Source organism: Oncorhynchus gorbuscha, unplaced genomic scaffold (genome assembly GCF_021184085.1).
Source record: "Oncorhynchus gorbuscha isolate QuinsamMale2020 ecotype Even-year unplaced genomic scaffold, OgorEven_v1.0 Un_scaffold_554, whole genome shotgun sequence".
Classification (NCBI taxonomy): domain Eukaryota; kingdom Metazoa; phylum Chordata; class Actinopteri; order Salmoniformes; family Salmonidae; genus Oncorhynchus; species Oncorhynchus gorbuscha.
In genome coordinates this window covers 425,281-447,780 of record NW_025745385.1, presented here as the reverse complement: position 1 = coordinate 447,780, position 22,500 = coordinate 425,281, and the positions used below count along the sequence as shown (strand labels likewise).

At 45.3% G+C, this 22,500-nt stretch overlaps 1 pseudogene; it reads left to right on the top strand.

Moving 5' to 3' along the window:
• The window catches only part of LOC124018649, a 64,510-nt pseudogene that overhangs the window by 33,701 nt on the left and 8,309 nt on the right, over positions 1-22,500 (top strand).

Sequence of the window (22,500 nt, the reverse complement as noted above, 5' to 3'; positions counted from 1 at the left end):
CTCTATCTCTGTCTGTCTGTCTGTCTGTCTGTCTGTCTGTCTGTCTGTCTGTCTGTCTGTCTGTCTGTCTGTCTGTCTGTCTGTCTGTCTGTCTGTCTGTCTGTCTGTCTGTCTGTCTGTCTGTCTGTCTGTCTGTCTGTCTGTCTGTCTGTCTGTCTGTCTGTCTGTCTGTCTGTCTGTCTGTCTGTCTGTCTGTCTGTCTGTCTGTCTGTCTCTGCCTACATATGTGTCTGTCTGTCTCTGCCTACATGTCTGTGTGTCAGTTTTTACCTACATTTCTGTCTATCTGTCTATCTGTCTGTCTGTCTGTCTGTCTGTCTTTCCACCTGCCTCTCTCTACATGTCTGTGTGTCTGTCTGTGTGCCCCCTCCAGAACAGGCCTGTTCACCCCTGACCTAGCCTTTGAGGCCATAGTGAAAAAGCAGATCATTAAACTGAAAGAGCCGTGTCTGAAATGTATGGACCTGGTGATCCAGGAGCTCATCAACACCGTGCGCCAGTGCACCAATAAGGTACCTCGCTGCATGGAGCCTGTAAAGCCCTGTCATGTTACTCCAGGCCACATGGGAGCGCTATGGAACTAGCCTTTAATGCTACCATGCTAATCTAGGCCCCAGGATAGTGCACTGCATGGTACTGTGTAGGGTGAAGTTGACCCTAAAAGCTGATCTGGGGTCAGTTTAGCATTTTCCACACTAATGGTTAACGATTAGGTTAGTTTAGAATTGGGGAAGAGAAGCTGATCCTAGATCTGTACCTAGGGGAGACTTCACACCAGGGAGCATGGAGCCTGTAATGCCTGACATGCCATGCTACTCCTGGCCACAGGGGGGCGATGTGGAGCTTTCTTCTACTGTTTTCAGGGTGTTGTGCTGTGAGATGTGTGAGACTGTTTATGTTTCTCCTCACGTGTCTCTGGTTCCCCCTGAAGACAAACTGCAGATTGACACACGCGTGCGCGCACACACACACACACACACACACACACACACACACACACACACACACACACACACACACACACACACACACACACACACACACACACACACACACACACACACACCTTGTAGTGGATGTCAAAGTTTAGTAACAGATGCCAGTATGAACTAACTGACTAAACAAAATGCCTTTTATCTCTCTCTCTCTCTCTCTCTCTCTCTCTCTCTCTCTCTCTCTCTCTCTCTCTCTCTCTCTCTTTCTCTCTCTCTCTCTGTGTTCTTCTCCCTCTATCCCTTCATCTCTCTCTTTTATTTTATTTCTCTCCTTCACTGCTCCCCTACCTCTCTCCCTTCCGGACTTCCCTGACTCCTCCCCACCATGACCCGTCCCACTCACGGACCCCTCCCACTTCCGGACACCTCCCCACTTCAATGACTCCTCCCACTCCCTGGCTCCTCCTTCTCCTGCCCTACCGTGATAAACTACATCTCCCACGATGCTCCAGAACAGGCCTGTTCACCCCTGACCTAGCCTTTGAGGCCATAGTGAAAAAGCAGATCATTAAACTGAAAGAGCCGTGTCTGAAATGCGTGGACCTCGTCCTGTCCGAGCTCACCTCCCTCGTCAAGAAGTGTACCGGAAAGGTAAAGAGAAGAATCACAGTGGAGGGAAGGAAACAAGGAGGGAAGAGAGAAGAGGGAAGGAAACAAGGAAGGAGGGAAGAGAGAAGAGGGACAGTGGAGGGAAGGAAACAAGGAAGGAGGGAAGAGAGAAGAGGGACAGTGGAGGGAAGGAAACAAGGAGGGAAGAGAGAAGAGGGACAGTGGAGGGAAGGAAACAAGGAGGGAAGAGAGAAGAGGGACAGTGGAGGGAAGGAAACAAGGAAGGAGGGAAGAGAGAAGAGGGACAGTGGAGGGAAGGATACAAGGAAGGAGGGAAGAGAGAAGAGGGACAGTGGAGGGAAGGAAACAAGGAGGGAAGAGAGAAGAGGGACAGTGGAGGGAAGGAAACAGGGAAGAGAGAAGAGGGACAGTGGAGGGAAGTAAACAAGGAAGGAGGGAAGAGAGAAGAGGGACAGTGGAGGGAAGGATACAAGGAAGGAGGGAAGAGAGAAGGGGGACAGTGGAGGGAAGGATACAAGGAAGGAGGGAAGAGAGAAGAGGGACAGTGGAGGGAAGGATACAAGGAAGGAGGGAAGAGAGAAGAGGGACAGTGGAGGGAAGGAAACAAGGAGGGAAGAGAGAAGGGGGACAGTGGAGGGAAGGATACAAGGAAGGAGGGAAGAGAGAAGAGGGACAGTGGAGGGAAGGATACAAGAAATGAGGGAAGAGAGAAGAGGGACAGTGGAGGGAAGGATACAAGAAATGAGGGAAGAGAGAAGGGGGACAGTGGAGGGAAGGATACAAGGAAGGAGGGAAGAGAGAAGGGGGACAGTGGAGGGAAGGATACAAGGAAGGAGGGAAGAGAGAAGAGGGACAGTGGAGGGAAGGAAACAAGGAGGGAAGAGAGAAGGGGGACAGTGGAGGGAAGGATACAAGGAAGGAGGGAAGAGAGAAGAGGGACAGTGGAGGGAAGGAAACAAGGAGGGAAGAGAGAAGGGGGACAGTGGAGGGAAGGATACAAGGAAGGAGGGAAGAGAGAAGAGGGACAGTGGAGGGAAGGATACAAGAAATGAGGGAAGAGAGAAGGGGGACAGCGGCTGCTTCCAGATTGTCTTTCCTTACTCCCAAAGAGTGCACTCGTTCACTCCCCTTCAAGGAAATGACTGAAATGACTGTAGAAACTCCCTCTCTAGCCACATACCTCCACCGATCTAGTGCTTTTAGATTTGTGGGAAGTAGTGAACGAGTGTACACTTTAGGAAGAAGGAGATAGTATTGGAACGTACCCAATAAATTGATGGATGGAGAGAATGAAGAGAACTGTGTTTCTACCACTTCTCCTGCTAGTCTCACCCCTCCACCCTCCCTCCCTCCCTCCACCCCTCCTTCTCATCTCCCTCCACCCCCCCTCCCTCCACCCCTCCTTCCCATCTCCCTCCACTCTCCCCAATTGATTTAATTTCTCCTCACCCCTCTGAGTCAAACTATTGCTGTCTGTATAGTCACTACCCCCCCCATAAGCACTAGCCGTGTTCCAGGCTGACTACATTACAGACAACGCCTGGATAGGTGTTTAGCATATTTAACAACAAACCACAACATATGATGTAGTAATCTGATGCCTGACTGCACAGTCAGTGACGTGGCACGCAAACATTGTTTGATACACTGCAGTGGCTGCAGGAGAGTACCACAGTATGAGTCATAATACCCATAAAACCTAGCTGTCAAACAAGGAACTGTTTCCAATCATTTTCCCACCATACATTCTTCCCATAGAGGATTTTAGAAACTCTTGAAATAATGTCTGTGTTTCATATAGGTTTACCCTGGCGGGGCATTTTCATAACCGCGTAAATCTCTCTAGGACAAGGTGACTTTTATCAATATAGTCGCCTGTATTTACCCCCCTCCCCCAAAATGAAATGCTATTTAGCTGCTAAAATGTTTATCGTAAAGAACTACAAACGCCATGAGGATCTGGACCAGTCTGCCGAATCCAGGCCAAGGTAAGAATCTCTGGATTAACTATCTCATGTTAGATACATTTAGTCATGAATAAATTGGCAACATTTCTGTAAATGGACAATTCTGTGAACCGTGTAAATGGACAATTCTGTGAACCGTGTAAATGGACAATTCTGTGAACCGTGTAAATGGACAATTCTGTGAACCGTGTAAATGGACAATTCTGTGAACCGTGTAAATGGACAATTCTGTGAACCGTAAATGGACAATTCTGTGAACCGTGTAAATGGACAATTCTGTGAACCGTGTAAATGGACAATTCTGTGAACCGTGTAAATGGACAATTCTGTGAACCGTGTAAATGGACAATTCTGTGAACCGTGTAAATGGACAATTCTGTGAACCGTGTTAATGGACAATTCTGTGAACCGTAATTCTGTGAACCGTGGACAATTCTGTGAACCGTGTTAATGGACAATTCTGTGAACCGTAAATGGACAATTCTGTGAACCGTGTAAATGGACAATTCTGTGAACCGTAAATGGACAATTCTGTGAACCGTGTAAATGGACAATTCTGTGAACCGTGTAAATGGACAATTCTGTGAACCGTGTAAATGGACAATTCTGTGAACCGTGTTAATGGACAATTCTGTGAACCGTGTAAATGGACAATTCTGTGAACCGTGTAAATGGACAATTCTGTGAACCGTGTTAATGGACAATTCTGTGAACTGTAAATGGACAATTCTGTGAACAATTCTGTGAACCGTGTAAATGGACAATTCTGTGAACCGTAAATGGACAATTCTGTGAACCGTAAATGGACAATTCTGTGAACCGTAAATGGACAATTCTGTGAACCGTAAATGGACAATTCTGTGAACCGTGTTAATGGACAATTCTGTGAACCGTGTAAATGGACAATTCTGTGAACCGTGTAAATGGACAATTCTGTGAACCGTAAATGGACAATTCTGTGAACCGTAAATGGACAATTCTGTGAACCGTAAATGGACAATTCTGTGAACCGTAAATGGACAATTCTGTGAACCGTAAATGGACAATTCTGTGAACCGTGTAAATGGACAATTCTGTGAACCGTGTTGTGCAAGTTTTGACACAATACCTGAAAGCAAAGGTGTCATCTAGAGATGACGGGCAGGAGCCTGCAGGGATTTGTAGTTTTGCATGATGTCTACTTTGATGCTAATCAGCATTTTCAAATCTGAGAGTAAATAGAGCCGAATATACTGATAAAAGTCACCTTGTCCGAGAGAGATTGACATGGTTATCAGAACGTCACACCAGGGTAAACATACACAAAACACAGCCCTTATTTCAAGCGTTTCAAAAATGTCCTATTGGAAAAATGAAGGGTGGAAAGACAATTGGAAGCCTTTCCCTGTTTGACCACTAGGTTTTATTGGTATTACAACACCTCCACTGTGGGGCTCTATGTAGTTGGCCTGGAATGCGACCTCTGCCCCTAAATCCACCAGCCCCTCCCTCTGATTCCACACCTGCCCCCTTCCTCACAGTGATTGTTGCTTCAACCTCCCTTCACCCCACCTCTCCCTCGATTACCCAATCAAAACACTCACCTCCCCTTATCGCAGCTTAAAACGTCAGCCCCGAAGCCTTTGTCTTTATCGTTCCCCCTATGTAGCTCAGGGGGAAGACGTTCTGTGTGACACATCCTTTCCTATGCTTACCCAACCATGTCCAGTCACTCAACCCCTACTTTTGACCAATCAGAACGTTCGTGCTGTGTCTTTAAATCCTCTCTGTGACTCTCACCTCTGTTCCCTAACTCACCTTGTGCTAACATGCTAAATCACAGGCGTCAAACTCATTTCATGTCTGCAGGTTTTCACTCCTCTCTCAGATTGATCAATTCAGACTGTTTAGTTAGTTACTGCCCTGACGTGGTTGTCCAGATCTTATTGAACTGCCCTGACCTGGTTGTCCAGGTCTTATTGAACTGACCTGGTTGTCCAGGTCTTATTGAACTGCCCTGGTTGTCCAGGTCTTATTGAACTGCCCTGACCTGGTTGTCCAGGTCTTATTGAACTGCCCTGACCTGGTTGTCCAGGTCTTATTGAACTGCCCTGACCTGGTTGTCCAGATCTTATTGAATTGCCCTGACCTGGTTGTCCAGATCTTATTGAACTGCCCTGACCTGGTTGTCCAGGTCTTAATGAACTGCCCTGACCTGGTTGTCCAGGTCTATTTGAACTGCCCTGACCTGGTTGTCCAGATCTTATTGAACTGCTCTGACCTGGTTGTCCAGGTCTTATTGAACTGACCTGGTTGTCCAGATCTTATTGAACTGCCCTGACCTGGTTGTCCAGGTCTTATTGAACTGCCCTGACCTGGTTGTCCAGGCCTTATTGAACTGCCCTGACCTGGTTGTCCAGGTCTTAACTGAACACAAGTTGAGAGAAGATAATAAAACCAGCAGACAGAGTTGGACTCTCCTTCACTAAATCAATCAATTGGCATTAGTGCTCAGCTTGGGATACCTGTGGGTTATTGATGACAGTATTGTGAGCATGCTGGGATACCTGTGGGATATTGATGACAGTCTTGTCAGCATGCTGGGATACCTGTGGGATATTGATGACAGTATTGTGAGCATGCTGGGATACCTGTGGGATATTGATGACAGTATTGTGAGCATGCTGGGATACCTGTGGGATATTGATGACAGTATTGTCAGCATGCTGGGATACCTGTGGGATATTGATGACAGTATTGTGAGCATGCTGGGATACCTGTGGGATATTGATGACAGTATTGTGAGCATGCTGGGATACCTGTGGGATATTGATGACAGTATTGTGAGCATGCTGGGATACCTGTGGGATATTGATGACAGTATTGTGAGCATGCTGGGATACCTGTGGGTTATAATGACAGTATTGTGAGCATGCTGGGATACCTGTGGGATATTGATGACAGTATTGTGAGCATGCTGGGATACCTGTGGGATATTGATGACAGTATTGTGAGCATGCTGGGATACCTGTGGGATATTGATGACAGTATTGTGAGCATGCTGGGATACCTGTGGGTTATTGATGACAGTATTGTGAGCATGCTGGGATACCTGTGGGATATTGATGACAGTATTGTGAGCATGCTGGGATACCTGTGGGTTATAATGACAGTATTGTGAGCATGCTGGGATACCTGTGGGATATTGATGACAGTATTGTGAGCCTGCTGGGATACCTGTGGGATATTGATGACAGTATTGTGAGCCTGCTGGGATACCTGTGGGATATTGATGACAGTATTGTGAGCCTGCTGGGATACCTGTGGGATATTGATGACAGTATTGTGAGCATGCTGGGATACCTGTGGGATATTGATGACAGTATTGTGAGCATGCTGGGATACCTGTGGGATATTGATGACAGTATTGTGAGCATGCTGGGATACCTGTGGGATATTGATGACAGTATTGTGAGCATGCTGGGATACCTGTGGGATATTGATGACAGTATTGTGAGCCTGCTGGGATACCTGTGGGATATTGATGACAGTATTGTGAGCATGCTTGCTGAAACCAGATAAAAATCTCCTAAATCAGATCAAATTAGCCCCAAACCAGTTTGTGTTAGTTTAAACTGGTTTTCCTAGATTCAAACTGGTTGATGTTAGTTTATACCAGATATACTACCAAGCAGGAGCAATGTCCTATCTGCATGACCCCTCAATGTTGAACACTCTGTCCCCTACACATGTCAATCACTAGGGGGTGTGTCTGTTTGGCTGGATGGATGTCCCCTCTATGCTAACTGTCTGTCCCCTACACATGTCAATCACTAGGGGGTGTCTGTTTGGCTGGATGGATGACCCCTCTATGTTGAACACTCTGTCCCCTACACATGTCAATCACTAGGGGGTGTGTCTGTTTGGCTGGATGCATGACCCCTCTATGTTGAACACTCTGTCCCCTACACATGTCAATCACTAGGGGGTGTGTCTGTTTGGCTGGATGGATGACCCCTCTATGTTGAACACTCTGTCCCCTACACATGTCAATCACTAGGGGGGGTGTGTTTGGCTGGATGGATGACCCCTCTATGTTGAACACTCTGTCCCATACACATGTCAATCACTAGGGGGTGTGTCTGTTTGGCTGGATGGATGACCCCTCTATGCTAACTGTCTGTCCCCTACACATGTCAATCACTAGGGGGTGTGTCTGTTTGGCTGGATGGATGACCCCTCTATGTTGAACACTCTGTCCCATACACATGTCAATCACTAGGGGGTGTGTCTGTTTGGCTGGATGGATGACCCCTCTATGTTGAACACTCTGTCCCCTACACATGTCAATCACTAGGGGGTGTGTCTGTTTGGCTGGATGGATGACCCCTCTATGCTAACTGTCTGTCCCCTACACATGTCAATCACTAGGGGGTGTGTCTGTTTGGCTGGATGGATGACCCCTCTATGTTGAACACGCTGTCCCCTACACATGTCAATCACTAGGGAGGGTGTGTTTGGCTGGATGGATGACCCCTCTATGTTGAACACTCTGTCCCCTACACATGTCAATCACTAGGGGGTGTGTCTGTTTGGCTGGATGCATGACCCCTCTATGTTGAACACTCTGTCCCCTACACATGTCAATCACTAGGGGGTGTGTCTGTTTGGCTGGATGGATGACCCCTCTATGTTGAACACTCTGTCCCCTACACATGTCAATCACTAGGGGGTGTGTCTGTTTGGCTGGATGGATGACCCCTCTATGCTAACTGTCTGTCCCCTACACATGTCAATCACTAGGGGGTGTCTGTTTGGCTGGATGGATGACCCCTCTATGTTGAACACTCTGTCCCCTACACATGTCAATCACTAGGGGGTGTGTCTGTTTGATGACTGGATGGATGAATCCCTCTATGTTGAACACTCTGTCCCCTACACATGTCAATCACTAGGGAGGGTGTGTTTGGCTGGATGGATGACCCCTCTATGCTAACTGTCTGTCCCCTACACATGTCAATCACTAGGGGGTGTGTCTGTTTGGCTGGATGGATGGTGTGTGTCTGAGTGAGAGAGAGGTGTGTGTGTGTGTGTTGATGCATGTGTGTGTGATTGTGTGTGCGTGTGTGTGCATGCATGTGTGTGCAATTTTACGTATGTGTGTGCATGCATGTGTGTGTGATTGTGTGTGTATGTGTGCCGTCAGTACCTGCAGCATTGTGTGTTGTTCCACAGCTTGGCTCCTACCCCAGACTGAGAGAAGAGACGGAGAGAATCGTCACAACCTACGTCAGAGAGAGAGACATCAAAACCAAAGACCAGGTGAGAGAGAGACATCAAAACCAAAGACCAGGTGAGAGAGAGACATCAAAACCAAAGACCAGGTGAGAGTGAGACATCAAAACCAAAGACCAGGTGAGAGAGAGACATCAAAACCAAAGACCAGGTGAGAGAGAGACATCAAAACCAAAGACCAGGTGAGAGTGAGACATCAAAACCAAAGACCAGGTGAGAGTGAGACATCAAAACCAAAGACCAGGTGAGAGAGAGACATCAAAACCAGAGACCAGGTGAGAGTGAGAGATAGATGAGAGAGAGAGACGTCAAAACCAGAGACCAGGTGAGAGAGAGACATCAAAACCAGAGACCAGGTGAGAGAGAGACATCAAAACCAAAGACCAGGTGAGAGTGAGGCATCAAAACCAGAGACCAGGTGAGAGTGAGAGATAGATGAGAGAGAGAGACATCAAAACCAGAGACCAGGTGAGAGAGAGACATCAAAACCAGAGACCAGGTGAGAGAGAGAGGTAGATCAAAACCAGAGACCAGGCGAGAGAGAGAGAGAGAGAGATAGATGGAGAGAGACAGACATCAAAACCAGAGACCAGGTGAGAGAGAGAGGTAGATGAGAGAGAGAGACATCAAAACCAGGGACCAGATGAGAGTGAGAGAGAGAGACATCAAAACCAACAACCAGGTGAGAGAGAGCGATAGATGGAGACAGACAGAGAGAGGGGCGAGTGGGAGAGAAAGAGAGGCTGACATCTAGTCAAATGGCTACCCAGACTATTCATATTGCCCCACCTCCCCTCTCCACACCACTGCCAGTCTCTGTTGTCATCTATGCATAGTCACTTTAATTAACTCTACCTACATGTACATACTACCTCACATACTACCTCAATGTGCCCCTCTCACATTGACTCTGTACTGGTTCCCCCTGTATATAACCTCCACATTGACTCTGTACTGGTTCCCCCTGTATATAACCTCCACATTGACTCTGTACTGGTTCCCCCTGTATATAACCTCCACATTGACTCTGTACTGGTTCCCCTGTATATAACCTCCACATTGACTCTGTACTGGTTCCCCCTGTATATAACCTCCACATTGACTCTGTACTGGTTCCCCCTGTATATAACCTCCACATTGACTCTGTACCGGTACCCCCTGTATATAACCTCCACATTGACTCTGTACCGGTTCCCCCTGTATATAACCTCCACATTGACTCTGTACCGGTTCCCCCTGTATATAACCTCCACATTGACTCTGTACCGGTTCCCCCTGTATATAACCTCCACATTGACTCTGTACCGGTTCCCCCTGTATATAACCTCCACATTGACTCTGTACCGGTTCCCCCTGTATATAACCTCCACATTGACTCTGTACTGGTTCCCCCTGTATATAACCTCCACATTGACTCTGTACTGGTTCCCCCTGTATATAACCTCCACATTGACTCTGTACTGGTTCCCCCTGTATATAACCTCCACATTGACTCTGTACTGGTTCCCCCTGTATATAACCTCCACATTGACTCTGTACTGGTTCCCCCTGTATATAACCTCCACATTGACTCTGTACTGGTTCCCCCTGTATATAACCTCCACATTGACTCTGTACTGGTTCCCCCTGTATATAACCTCCACATTGACTCTGTACTGGTTCCCCCTGTATATAACCTCCACATTGACTCTGTACTGGTTCCCCCTGTATATAACCTCCACATTGACTCTGTACTGGTTCCCCCTGTATATAACCTCCACATTGACTCTGTACTGGTTCCCCCTGTATATAACCTCCACATTGACTCTGTACTGGTTCCCCCTGTATATAACCTCCACATTGACTCTGTACTGGTTCCCCCTGTATATAACCTCCACATTGACTCTGTACTGGTTCCCCCTGTATATAACCTCCACATTGACTCTGTACCGGTACCCCCTGTATATAACCTCCACATTGACTCTGTACCGGTTCCCCCTGTATATAACCTCCACATTGACTCTGTACCGGTTCCCCTGTATATAACCTCCACATTGACTCTGTACTGGTTCCCCCTGTATATAACCTCCACATTGACTCTGTACTGGTTCCCCCTGTATATAACCTCCACATTGACTCTGTACTGGTTCCCCTGTATATAACCTCCACATTGACTCTGTACTGGTTCCCCCTGTATATAACCTCCACATTGACTCTGTACTGGTTCCCCCTGTATATAACCTCCACATTGACTCTGTACTGGTACCCCCTGTATATAGCCTCCACATTGACTCTGTACTGGTTCCCCCTGTATATAACCTCCACATTGACTCTGTACTGGTTCCCCCTGTATATAACCTCCACATTGACTCTGTACTGGTTCCCCCTGTATATAACCTCCACATTGACTCTGTACTGGTTCCCCCTGTATATAACCTCCACATTGACTCTGTACTGGTTCCCCCTGTATATAACCTCCACATTGACTCTGTACTGGTACCCCCTGTATATAGCCTCCACATTGACTCTGTACTGGTTCCCCCTGTATATAACCTCCACATTGACTCTGTACTGGTTCCCCCTGTATATAACCTCCACATTGACTCTGTACTGGTTCCCCCTGTATATAACCTCCACATTGACTCTGTACTGGTTCCCCCTGTATATAACCTCCACATTGACTCTGTACTGGTTCCCCCTGTATATAATGTTATTTTTTACTGCTCCTCTTTAATTACTTTTATCTCTTATTCTTATCCATATTTTTTGAAACTGCACTGTTGGTTAGGGGCTTGTAAGTAAGCATTTCACGGTAAGGTCTACACCTGTTGTATTCGGCGCATGTGACTAATACAATTTGATTTGATTTGACCCGACCTGTCTGTCCTGTCTGTCTCAGGTGCTGCTGTTGATTGACATTGAGCTGTCTTACATCAACACAAACCATGAGGACTTCATTGGCTTCGCAAAGTGAGTTGACCCTAGCAACGACTTTTCAACATTCACCTGACTGTAACCCCTAGCAACGACCAATCAACCTTCAGCTATGTAACCCCTAGCACCGACCTTTCAACTTTCACCTATGTAACCCCTAGCAACGACCTACCTCTTAAGGATTAGCCCCTTTTTTTTCAATTTTCACCTAAAATGACATGTAACTGCCTGTAGCTCAGGACCTGAAGCACAGATAATAGATCTGGTAAAAGATCATACAAAGAAAATATATGTTATTTTGTATTTTTTTTGTACCATCATCTTTGAAATGCAAGAGAAAGGCCATCATTTATTATTCCAACCCAGGTGCAATTTAGATTTTGGCCACTAGATGTCAGCAGTGTCAGGGCAACGTTTTAGACTGTGCCAATGAACCATTGCATTTCTGTTTAAAATGCTCAAAATGTGCCTAATTGGTTTATTAATACATCTTCAAGTTCATAACTGTGCCCTCTCCTCAAACAATAGCATGGTATTCTTTCACTGTAATAGCTACTGTAAATTGGACAGTGCAGTTACATTAACAAGAATTAAAGTTTTCTGCCAATATCATATATGTCTATGTCCTGGCAAATGTTCTTGTTACTTACAACCTCATGCTAATCCCATTAGCCTTCGTTAGCTCAACCGTCCCGCTGATCCTGTAGAGGTTATAGTTTGCCCACTTCATGTCAGTTGTCCACGGCTGCGTCCCAATTATCTCTCCTTTCTCCCAAAGTGTGCACTTGTTCACTTCCCTTCACTGATTTGAAAGGAAACGACTATCTAGTCCATGCCTACTCCACCATTCCAATGCTTTTAAACTTGTGGGGGGTAGTGAACGAGAGCACACTTCAGGAAGAAGGAGAGACGATTGGGAAACACCCAGTATGTGATAGTCTTTCTATCTGGCCTCTGTCTCCCTTGTAGCGCTCAACAGAGGACCACTGTTACTGCTGCTATTAACAACAAGAAGAGAGTGATGCCAAACCAGGTACCACAAAAAAAACTACCCTCCTCCTCTCTCCTTTACTTGTCTCTCACTCTCACCCCCCTATCCTGAACTAATGGTCTGTCCCGCTGTGTGTAGGTGATCCGGAGGGGCTGGCTCACTATCAACATAAGCATTATGAAGGGGGGGTCCAAAGACTACTGGTTCGTCCTGACTGCAGAGTCACTGTCCTGGTACAAGGATGAGGAGGTGAGGGGGAGTGTGTGTGTGTGTGTGTGTGTGTGGGTGCGTGCGTGGGTGGGTGGGGGGGTTATATGGAAGACCGATGCACTTGTTTCTTAAACATTTGAACCAGAGACCAATGCATATTGGTGAATCGTTACATCCCTACAAGCCGTGTTGACCCAAGCAAGCTTAATACTATGGCTAGTGGCTTGGCCGGATCCAACCCTCAACCAGATACCATTGTTGTCTTAGACATTCAGGATATTCAGATGATGTCATCTAGACAGTTAGCTAACTCACTAGATAGCTAGTGAATGAGATGATGTTACCTAGACAGTTAGCTAACTAACTAGATAGCTACTGAATCAGATGATGTCACCGAGACAGTTAGCTAACTCACTAGATAGCTAGTGAATCAGATGATGTCATCTAGACAGTTAGCTAACTCACTAGATAGCTACTGAATCAGATGATGTCACCTAGACAGTTAGCTAACTAACTAGATAGCTACTGAATCAGATGATGTCACCGAGACAGTTAGCCAACTAACTAGATAGCTACTGAATCAGATGATGTCACCTAGACAGTTAGCTAACTCACTAGATAGCTACTGAATCAGATGATGTCACCGAGACAGTTAGCTAACTAACTAGATAGCTACTGAATCAGATGATGTCACCTAGACAGTTAACTAACTCACTAGATAGCTACTGAATCAGATGATGTCACCTAGACAGTTAGCTAACTCACTAGATAGCTACTGAATCAGATGATGTCACCTAGACAGTTAGCTAACTCACTAGATAGCTACTGAATCACATGATGTCACCTAGACAGTTAACTAACTAACTAGATAGCTACTAAATCAGATGATGTCACCTAGACAGTTAGCTAACTAACTAGATAGCTACTGAATCAGATGATGTCATCTAGACAGTTAACTAACTCACTAGATAGCTACTGAATCAGATGTCACCGAGACAGTTAGCTAACTCACTAGATAGCTACTGAATCAGATGATGTCATCTAGACAGTTAACTAACTCACTAGATAGCTACTGAATCAGATGATGTCACCGAGACAGTTAGCTAACTCACTAGATAGCTACTGAATCAGATGATGTCACTCAACTAACTAGATAGCTACTGAATCAGATGATGTCATCTAGACAGTTAACTAACTCACTAGATAGCTACTGAATCAGAGGATGTCATCTAGACAGTTAACTAACTTACTAGATAGCTACTAAATCAGATGATGTCATCAGTTAGCTAACTCACTAGATAGCTAAATCAGATGATGTCACTTAGCTAACTAGATAGCTACTGAATCAGATGATGTCACCGAGACAGTTAGCTAACTAACTAGATAGCTACTGAATCAGATGATGTCATCTAGACAGTTAACTAACTCACTAGATAGCTACTGAATCAGAGGATGTCATCTAGACAGTTAACTAACTTACTAGATAGCTACTAAATCAGATGATGTCACCTAGACAGTTAGCTAACTCACTAGATAGCTACTGAATCAGATAATGTCCTCTTTTTATGTGTGTGTGTGTGTTTATAACTATGTGTGTGTGTGTGGTGTGTGTGTGTGTGTTTGTGTGTTTAACTGTGTGTGTCTAACTGTGTGTGTGTATATAGGAGAAAGAGAAGAAGTACATGCTGTGTGTGTATAACTGTGTGTGTCTAACTGTGTGTGTGTGTGTATACAGGAGAAAGAGAAGAAGTACATGCTGTATGTGTATAACTGTGTGTGTGTGTGTGTCTAACTGTGTGTGTGTGTGTGTGTGTGTGTGTGTGTGTGTGTGTGTGTGTGTGTGTGTGTGTGTGTGTGTGTGTGTGTGTGTGTGTGTGTGTGTGTGTGTGTGTGTGTGTGTGTGTGTGTGTGTGTGTGTGTGTGTGTGTGTGTGTGTGTGTGTGTGTGTGTGTGTGTGTGTGTGTGTGTATAACTGTGTGTGTCTCCAGGAGAAAGAGAAGAAGTACATGCTGCCTCTAGATAATCTGAAGCTGAGAGACGTGGAGAAAGGTTTCATGTCCACAAAACACACATTCGCCATCTTCAACACAGAGTCCAGGTGTGTGTGTGTGTATCTGTAAACAGTGTATGTAACATTTAGTAATAGTGAGTGTGTGTACTTTGTCAACAACTAAGAGTGTGTGTGTGTGTGTGTGTGTGTGTGTGTGTGTGTGTGTGTGTGTGTGTGTGTGTGTGTGTGTGTGTGTGTGTGTGTGTGTGTGTGTGTGTGTGTGTGTGTGTGTGTGTGTGTGTGTGTGTGTTCCAGGAACGTGTATAAGGACCTACGTCAGATAGAGCTGGCCTGTGACACACAGGAGGATGTAGACAGCTGGAAGGCTTCGTTCCTCAGAGCTGGAGTTTACCCTGAGAAAGATCAGGTAAAACACACACACACACAGTTTTGTATTGCTGTACTTGTGGGGACCAAATAATTGATTCCCATCCAAAATACTATTTTCACAAATCCCTAACCCGAAATCTAACCCTAACCTTAACCCTTAACCTAACCATAACCCTAAACTTACCCCTAAACCTAATCATAACCCTAAACCTAAACCCCAACCTTAACTCTAACCCTGAGCCTAAAATAGCCTTTTTCCTTGTGGGGATCGGCAAAATGTCCCCACAAGGATAGTAAAACACACAGGATACAAGTCTCTTTCTCACTCCAAATGAAAAACATTATTTATTTTGAAAAATAAAAACATCTTATATTATTTTATTAGTAGCTAAAACATCTTATCATTTTATTAGTAGCTAAAACATCATATATTATTTTATTAGTAGCTAAAACATCTTATAATTTTATTAGTAGCTAAAACATCATATATTATTTTATTAGTAGCTAAAACATCTTATAATTTTATTAGTAGCTAAAACATCATATATTATTTTATTAGTAGCTAAAACATCTTATAATTTTATTAGTAGCTAAAACATCATATATTATTTTATTAGTAGCTAAAACATCTTATAATTTTATTAGTAGCTAAAACATCATATATTATTTTATTAGTAGCTAAAACATCATATATTATTTTATTAGTAGCTAAAACATCTTATAATTTTATTAGTAGCTAAAACATCATATATTATTTTATTAGTAGCTAAAACATCTTATATTATTTTATTAGTAGCTAAAACATCATATATTATTTTATTAGAAGCTAAAACATCTTATAATTTTATTAGAAGCTAAAACATCTTATAATTTTATTAGTAGCTAAGACATCATATATTATTTTATTAGTAGCAAAATGTTCAAAGTCACCATTAGTCTCTTAAAATGAGCTATTTCTCTTTAGCATTACAAATGGTCCCTTTCATTTCTGGCACCCACACACCCACACACACACCCACACACACACACACACACCCACACCCACACCCACACCCACACCCACACCCACACGCACGCACGCACGCAAGCACACACACACACGCACGCACGCACGCACGCACACACACACACACAGAATGATATAGACACCATAGACGGGGATCCACGTATTCCTGGAAATCCTGATGGTGCATGAAGCTGCCAGTATTTTAATGTGAAGCGCTCCATATTGCTGGGTGGGGCTGAATGCCACCAAAATAATCGCTAAGGATCATGGTGAAAGTGGCCGTAACTAGCAAAGGATCATGGTTGATGTAGTCGTTTTCATGCTGCCTGAGAGGGTCCTCGTAGCCGGCCGGCCCGTGGTTGGTCTATTTCAGCACATGGTCCTGTGTGACCACAAATGTAGTCAGAATGGATCAGTTTTTAATTACAGATCTAGTAGTCAGAATGGATCAGTATTTAATTACATATCAAGTAGTCAGAATGGACCAGTATTGAATTACATATCAAGTAGTCAGAATGGACCAGTATTGAATTACATATCAAGTAGTCAGAATGGACCAGTATTTAATTACATATCAAGTAGTCAGAATGGACCAGTATTGAATTACATATCAAGTAGTCAGAATGGACCAGTATTGAATTACATATCAAGTAGTCAGAATGGACCAGTATTGAATTACATATCAAGTAGTCAGAATGGACCAGTATTGAATTGCATATCAAGTAGTCAGAATGGACCAGTATTGAATTACATATCAAGTAGTCAGAATGGACCAGTATTGAATTACACATCAAGTAGTCAGAATGGACCAGTATTGAATTACATATCTAGTAGTCAGAATGGACCAGTATTGAATTACATATCAAGTAGTCAGAATGGACCAGTATTGAATTGCATATCAAGTAGTCAGAATGGATCAGTATTGAATTACATATCAAGTAGTCAGAATGGACCAGTATTGAATTACATATCAAGTAGTCAGAATGGATCAGTTTTTATCAGTATTTAATTGTGGTCCTTCTGTAGCTCAGTTGGTAGAGCATGGCGCTTGTAACGCCAGGGTAGTGGGTTCGATCCCCGGGACCACCCATACGTAGAATGTATGCACACATGACTGTAAGTCGCTTTGGATAAAAGCGTCTGCTAAATGGCATATATTATTATTATATTAATTACATATCAAGTAGTCAGAATGGACCAGTATTTAATTACAGATCTAGTAGTCAGAATGGATCAATATTTAATTACATATCTTGATATCTTCATTTACATGTATAGAGAACTTTAAAGTAATTCACAATGGGGTCGAAACTTGATCATAATAAACACATTTTCGATGCCCAAAACGTTTGTCTATAAAATAATGGCGACTGTAATTCGCATAGGCTTTCTAGGGCAGACCAGGACATTTGTCGCTGCTAGGTTGCTACACAGTACCCGACCAGCAGAGATCGTGACATCACACTCCAGACCTTACACTGGGTAACACACACGGACGCACACACACACACACAGATGGATAAATATACATGCAAGCATGTACACACACAGGTACCCTCTCCTCCTCCCCTCCCTTCCCCAGGTTGATAGTGAAGCACAGGACCAGAAGAATCCTTCTCAATGTGTCTCATGCATCCCTCTCTCTCTCTCTCTCTCCCCACCTCTCTCTCCCCACCTCTCTCTCTCTCTCTCTCTCTCTCTCTCTCTCTCTCTCTCTCTCTCCTCTCTCTCCCTCTCTCTCTCCCCTCCTCCCTCCCTCCCTCCCTCCCCCAGGTTGACAGTGAGGACACAGGACCAGCAGAATCCTTCTCTATGGATCCCCAGCTGGAGAGGCAGGTTGAGACCATAAGGAATCTAGTGGATTCCTACATCGGCATCGTTAACAAGTCCATCAGGGATCTAATGCCCAAGACCATCATGCACCTCATGATCAACAGCGTGAGTGGACACCACACACACACACACACACACACACACACACACACACACACACACACACACACACACACACACACACACACACACACACACACACACACACACACACACACACACACACACACACACACACACACACACACACACACACACACACACACACACACACACACACACACACACACACTAGAGTACCTAAACACACACCATTCTATGAAATGTATTTATAAAGCCCTTTTTACATCAGCAGATGTCACAAAGTGCTGTACAGAAACCCAGCCTAAAACCCCAAACAGCAGGAGAATGATACCAGATATACCAGGAGAATTCTACCAGATATAACAGGAGAACTCTGCCAGATATAACAGGAGAATTCTGCCAGATATAACAGGAGAATTCTACCACGTATAACAGGAGAATTCTGCCAGATATAACAGGAGAATTCTACCAGATATAACAGGAGAATTCTACCAGATATAACAGGAGAATTTTACCAGATATAACAGGAGAATTCTACCACGTATAACAGGAGAATTCTACCAGATATAACAGGAGAATTCTACCAGATATAACAGGAGAATTCTACCAGATATAACAGGAGAATTTTACCAGATATAACAGGAGAACTCTACCAGATATAACAGGAGAATTCTACCAGATATAACAGGAGAATTCTACCAGATATAACAGGAGAATTCTACCAGATATAACAGGAGAATTTTACCAGATATAACAGGAGAATTCTACCACGTATAACAGGAGAATTCTACCAGATATAACAGGAGAATTCTACCAGATATAACAGGAGAATTCTACCAGATATAACAGGAGAATTCTACCAGATGTAACAGGAGAATTCTACCAGATATAACAGGAGAATTCTACCAGATATAACAGGAGAATTTTACCAGATATAACAGGAGAGTTCTACCAGATATAACAGGATAATTATACCAGATATAACAGGAGAATTCTACCAGATATAACAGGAGAATTCTACCAGGTATAACATGAGAATTCTACCAGATATAACAGGAGAATTCTACCAGGTATAACAGGAGAATTCTACCAGATATAACATAAGAATTCTACCAGATATAACAGGAGAATTCTACCAGGTATAACAGGAGAATTCTACCAGGTATAACAGGATAATTCTACCAGATATAACAGGAGAATTTTACCAGATATAACAGGAGAGTTCTACCAGATATAACAGGAGAATTATACCAGGTATAACAGGAGAATTCTACCAGATATAACAGGAGAATTCTACCAGGTATAACAGGAGAATTCTACCAGATATAACAGGATAATTCTACCAGATATAACAGGAGAATTCTACCAGATATAACAGGAGAATTCTATCAGATATACCAGACTGACCCTACTCCCCCACCACATAGACTTTTGCAGCATAGATACTGGAGTCTGATACAGGGGGGGTCGTCGAGGGACACTGTGGCCCTGTCCGACTATACCCCCGGACAGGGCCAACCAGGCAGGATATAACCCCACCCACTTTGCCAAGGCACAGCCCCGACACCACCAGAGGGATATCAATAGACCACCAACTTACTACCCTGAGACAAGGTGGTGTCTCGCCCACAAAGATCTCCTCCACCGCACGAGCCCGAGGGGGCTCAGAACCAGACAGGAAGATCACGTCAGTGATTCACCCCTTCTAGGGATGGCTTGGGAGAGCTAGCAAGCCAGTGACTCATCCCCTTTGGCAGAGAATCCTAGTAGAGTGACATAAGAGCTGGCTAGGCAGAGACAGCAAGGGTGATTCGTCACTCCAGTGCCTTGTCATTCACCCTCGCACCCCTGGGCCAGACTACACTCAATCATTGGACCTACTGAAAATAAAGATTTAAAGGTTGAGACTGAGTGTGCGACACTCACATGGCTCCGCAGACCATTTCATAAAGATGTACCTCTATTTGAAAAAGCCCTGCGACTCTCACATGGCTCCGCAGACCATTCCATAAAGATGTACCTCTATTTGAAAAAGCCCTGCGACACTCACATGGCTCCGCAGACCATTTCATAAAGATGTACCTCTATTTGAAAAAGCCCTGCGACACTCACATGGCTCCGCAGACCATTTCATAAAGATGTACCTCTATTTGAAAAAGCCCTGCGACACTCACATGGCTCCGCAGACCATTTCATAAAGATGTACCTCTATTTGAAAAAGCCCTGCCTCCAGCTGTTTGCTTACAAATTCTAGGGACAGTAAGGAGGCCTGCATCTTGTGACCGTAGCGTACATGTAGGTATGTACGGCAGGACCAAATCAGAGAGATAGGTAGGAGCAAGCCCATGTAATGCTTTGTAGGTTAGCAGTAAAACCACATGTAATGCTTTGTAGGTTAGCAGTAAAACCCTGACATGAGCCCTTAACAGGAAGCCAATGTGGAAAGGCACTGGAGTAATACGATCACATTTCTTGGTTCTAGTCAAGATTCTAGCAGCTGTATTTAGAACGAGCTGAAGTTTATTTATCCAGGTAGCGAGAGAGTAGAGCATTGCACTAGTCTAATCTTGAAGTGACAAAATCATGGATGAGCTTTTCTGCATCACTACCCTCATTCCCCCTCTTCTCTCCTCCCTTCTCTCTCTCCTACTACCCTCGTTCCCCCTCTTCTCTCCTCCCTTCTCTCTCCCCTACTACCCTCGTTCCCCCTCTTCTCTCCTCCCTTCTCTCTCTCCTACTACCCTCGTTCCCCCTCTTCTCTCCTCCCTTCTCTCTCTCCTACTACCCTCGTTCCCCCTCTTCTCTCCTCCCTTCTCTCTCTCTCCCTACTACACTCGTTCCCCCTCTTCTCTCCTCCCTTCTCTCTCTCCTACTACCCTCGTTCCCCCTCTTCTCTCCTCCCTTCTCTCTCTCTCTACTACCCTCGTTCCCCCTCTTCTCTCCTCCCTTCTCTCTCTCTCCTACTACACTCGTTCCCCCTCTTCTCTCTCCCTTCTCTCTCTCCTACTACCCTCGTTCCCCCTCTTCTCTCCTCCCTTCTCTCTCTCTCTCACTACCCTCGTTCCCCCTCTTCTCTCTCCCTTCTCTCTCTCTCACTACCCTCGTTCCCCCTCTTCTCTCTCCCTTCTTTCTCTCTCACTACCCTCGTTCCCCCTCTTCTCTCTCCCTTCTCTCTCTCTCTCACTACCCTCGTTCCCCCTCTTCTCTCTCCCTTCTCTCTCTCTCACTACCCTCATTCCCCCTCTTCTCTCTCCCTTCTCTCTCTCTCACTACCCTCGTTCCCCCTCTTCTCTCTCCCTTCTCTCTCTCTCACTACCCTCGTTCCCCCTCTTCTCTCTCCCTTCTCTCTCTCACTACCCTCATTCCCCCTCTTCTCTCTCCCTTCTCTCTCTCTCACTACCCTCATTCCCCCTCTTCTCTCCACCTCTTCCCCCACTCCCTCTTCTCTCCTCCCCTTCTCTCCCCCTCTTCTCTCCTCCCTTCTCTCTCATCACTACCCTCGTTCCCCTCCCCCTCTTCTCTCCTCCCTTCACTCTCAATTACTACCCTCGTTCCCCTCCCCCTCTTCTCTCCTCCCTTCTCTCTCTCTCACTACCCTCGTTCCCCCACTTCTCTCCTCCCTTCTCTCTCTCTCTCTCTACTACACTCGTTCCCCCTCTTCTCTCCTCCCTTCTCTCTCTCCTACTACCCTCGTTCCCCCTCTTCTCTCCTCCCTTCTTCTCTCTCTCTCCTACTACACTCGTTCCCCCTCTTCTCTCTCCCTCTCTCTCTCCTACTACCCTTGTTCCCCCTCTTCTCTCCCTCCCTTCTCTCTCTCTCTCACTACCCTCGTTCCCCCTCTTCTCTCTCCCTTCTCTCTCTCTCACTACCCTCGTTCCCCCTCTTCTCTCTCCCTTCTCTCTCTCTCACTACCCTCGTTCCCCCTCTTCTCTCTCCTTCTCTCTCTCTCTCTCTCACTACCCTCGTTCCCCCTCTTCTCTCTCCCTTCTCTCTCTCTCACTACCCTCGTTCCCCCTCTTCTCTCTCCCTTCTCTCTCTCTCACTACCCTCGTTCCCCCTCTTCTCTCTCCCCTTCTCTCTCTCTCTCTCACTACCCTCGTTCCCCCCCTTCTCTCTCCCTTCTCTCTCTCTCACTACCCTCGTTCCCCCTCTTCTCTCTCCCTTCTCTCTCTCTCACTACCCTCGTTCCCCTCTTCTCTCTCCCTTCTCTCTCTCTCACTACCCTCATTCCCCTCTTCTCTCCACCTCTTCCCCCACTCCCTCTTCTCTCCTCCCCT